Below are 3,825 nucleotides of genomic sequence, written 5' to 3'. Positions count from 1 at the left end.
GTCAGTGAGGCGCGATCCCGAGCCTGTGTAGTAATCACTGCGCCTGCGCTGTACTGTCGCCGGAGTGGTCGCGCATTTGCTGTTAGCTGACGTTTCTGACTTGTCTTGACAGGAAAATTAATCCCTGTGACCCGAATAAGGGTGTGGTTACAGCAGACGTGCTTTTCTGTGCTGTTAGAAGTACAAGTTACTGAAAAAATAACCTTCCAAAACCCCACAACCAATAAACGCAATGCAGAGCTGCGGCAAATGCACATGTGCTGTATTTTTTTTCCACTTTGCGTTTATCAAAACTTCTTTAAATAAAAAAGGGCTATCCCATAGAAATTAGTTTCTTTCAGGAAAGTTTTAAGAATTTCCATTCTTAAAGAAAACACCTTAAAAAATGATTTAACAAATCTTCCTGTTCAATTTAATGTTAATCCGCTCTTCTGTTCAATTTTTGATTATTTTCTCATCAACGTAGTAGAAAACAATAAGATACACAGGAGCCGGTCCTGACGCCATGACAGCAATCTATGGCTCCTGGACGGGAGCCCTGAGAACCTCCTCCTACCTTCTGGCACCCGCGGCTCTTCTTCTGACAGGCCAGCTGACCAAAAGATGAGCCGCGGATGCCGTCAAGATGATATGAGGCGGTTCTCAGAGCTCCCGTCCAGTGGTCACAGATTGCTGACATGGACGCTGGATAGGGTCCTGTGAATCAATTCACACCAACTCTAGCCAATTATTTGAGACAGATTCCTCCTGGAATCTATTCCAAAACGTAACACATAAAATCTGCAAAAAAAACAAAGTTTCAAGAATAAAACCGCTTCAGTAAAATAAAAACTTTTTCCAAAAAAGGAGCAAATCCTGAAGCGGTTGCCACTTGAAAAAGACGTCACATTTGTCATCCTTAAAGACTTCCATCTGAACATAGACTTAGGGTATGAGTATGTAAGGAGTTGGACAAGAGAGAAGACGAGTACAGTTGATGCCTAACTGAGTAACTGCAAGCAAAAACCGTCATCTGCTGGTCAAAGGCGAAAGGGAACGTAAAGAAAGAATTATAGGTAGTAGTAGGAACTCCAAGAGTAAAAGTGCATGTTCCCGGGGAAGAGATTGAAGATGACACCAGGTCAGGTGGCATCTGTGTTGCAGTTACTAATTATAAAAGGCCAGGCCAAGAAGGCGGCAGTTGGTGTCACACAAGGTGTAGGAAAGACTAAGTGCAACACAAAGGAAAGGGGGTCCAGACTCTAGGGAAAGGGGGTAGTGGAGACCTCCTATGCTGACCTTATATCACCCTGTCTTCCCTAACATCCCTATATTGGTTCCGCACCAATCGCCGCACAGTAACCTTGCCCTGTCTTTCCCTGGCGTTTGGCCCTTGCTAGGAAAGGGAGGGGATGAGCGCTAGTCAATCCCCACTCACAACAAGGGGGAACAAATAAGGAAAGATAGCTTAGCTTTAGTCGACTTCAGAGAGATGAACACACGTCCTCTTAGCTGCAGAGAGGATGAAGTACTGCTTTTGTTCAAGCCTTCACAAGGGGTCATGTGACTATCACCGGCACCTCCCTCTAGCAAACAGCAGGTATTTATACACCAAGGCAAGGGTGTTAATTAGCAAGAGGAAGGTAGGCACTAGGTCCTAGAGAGACAGATTCTACGAAGGTGTCTGTAATGCTAAACAAAGAGATCTCCTTCAACCAACTGCAGGGCAACTGTCTGTCACTTCTAACACACCAGTGATAGTTGGCTCCAGAACCTGTATGAGGCAGGTCATGTGGCTGTGAGGTGGGCTTACAGCCACCAACACCACAGATGGGTCCGAGAGAAGTCAGATGCCGGAGAAGGTCTGAGTGTGAGGAAGATCAGTGACCAGCGCCAGTAGAAGACCGTAAGCAGCTCCAGTAGAAGACCTTAAGTAGCGCCAGTAGAAGACAATAATCAGCTACAGTAGAAGACCATAAGCAGCACCAGTAGAAGACCATAAGCAACACCAGTAGAAGACCGTAAGCAGCACTAGTAGAAGACCGTAAGCAGCACTAGTTGAAGACCATAAGCAGCGCCACTATAAGACCGTAAGCAGCGCCAGTAGGATACTCTGACCAGGCTCGGGAGACTATCCGGCTGTAGCAGAGGACCATTCTTGTGGGTTGTTACTTCCAGCGTAGATGTACAGTACAGGGTGTGGGCTAGGGCCATGCTCCAGGCAATGAAGACGGCTAGTGTGACGAGCACACTGTATACCCAGTGACTCACATATCTAGGCAGTGTCGGACTGTAGTGCCAAGGGCCCATCAGTGACCAACTTCAGGGCCACACTTTTCAGCTACATGCAAATGTGACATTATCCTCAATCACAAATTTATATAACAACTAGCTGTACTACCTGGCTTCGCCTGGGTTAATAACTGCTGTTAGCAAAATAGAATGTGTTAACAAAAATTTATTCTCCACACAAGAAAACACAAAACAAATAGATAGAAAGTTCATTGGCTCTTGACGAAGCAGTTCTTGTTCTCTTGTCTGCAAGCCTTGCTTCCCTCTCCTCAGAAAGTTCATTGGCCCTTGAGGAAGCAGCTCTTGTTTTCATGTCTGCAAGCCTCGCTTTCCTCTCCTCAGAAAGTTCATTGGCTCTTGAGGAAGCAGCTCTTGTTTTCATGTCTGCAAGCCTCGCTTCCCTCTCCTCAGAAAGTTCATTGGCCCTTGAGGAAGCAGCTCTTGTTTTCATGTCTGCAAGCCTCGTTTCCCTCTCCTCAGAAAGTTCATTGGCTCTTGAGGAAGCAGCTCTTGATTTCATGTCTGCAAGCCTCGCTTCCCTGTCCTCAGAAAGTTCATTGGCTCTTGAGGAAGCAGCTCTTGTTTTCATGTCTGCAAGCCTTGTTTCCCTCTCATCAGAAAGTTCATTGGCCCTTGAGGAAGCAGCTCTTGTTCTCTAGTCTGCAAGCCTCGCTTCCCTCTGCTCAGAAAATTCATTGGCTCTTGAGGAAGCAGCTGCTGTTCTCATGTGTGTCAGCCTTGTTTCTCGGTCTTCACATTTTTCATTGGCCCGTAATGCAGCTTTTCTTTTCGCATCAGCTGACATTCGTGCCATGAAATTTCTTATGAGGCATTATTGTGGTAAAATAGTCTGTAACTGGCAGTTTCTATATCCTCTCACATAGAAGTAATGTGACTGACATCAGCCTTTCCACCAACACACCCTAACTGACATCTTATTACCTTACACAAGCTTTGTTATACTGAGAATGTCCTTTGTTGCCTATATTAACCAATCACAGCTCAGATTAATTAACTGTAGCAAAATAGAAGTTGAGCTGTGATTGGTTGCTATCGGCAGCCTGATAAATCTTTGTGAGATGAGTTTTGTGTGTGCTGAGGGTGGTATATATGTTCAAGCACGTGGTAGTGTGTGGCGCATTTTGTGTATGTGTTCATATCCCCGTGTGTGGTGAGTATGAGTATCCCATGTCGGGGCCCCACCTTAGCAACTGTACGGTATATACTCTTTGGCGCCATCGCTCTCATTCTTTAATTCTCCCTTGTTCACATCTGGCAGCTGTCAATTTGCCTCCAACACTTTTCCTTTCACTTTTTCCCCATTGTGTAGATAGGGGCAAAATTGTTTGGTGAATTGGAACGCGCGGGGTTAAAATTTCGCCTCACAACATAGCCTATGACGCTCTTGGGGTCCAGACGTGTGACTGTGCAAAATTTTGTGGCTGTAGCTGCGACGGTGCAGATGCCAATCCCGGACATACACACATACATACATACACACACACACACACACACACACACACACACACATTCAGCTTTATATATTAGATGAAC

This window comes from Phyllobates terribilis, unplaced genomic scaffold (genome assembly GCF_046119375.1).
Source record: "Phyllobates terribilis strain yellow unplaced genomic scaffold, ASM4611937v1 Scaffold_5__5_contigs__length_657084704, whole genome shotgun sequence".
In the NCBI taxonomy this organism is placed as follows: domain Eukaryota; kingdom Metazoa; phylum Chordata; class Amphibia; order Anura; family Dendrobatidae; genus Phyllobates; species Phyllobates terribilis.
Note: the sequence above shows the minus strand (reverse complement) of the source record.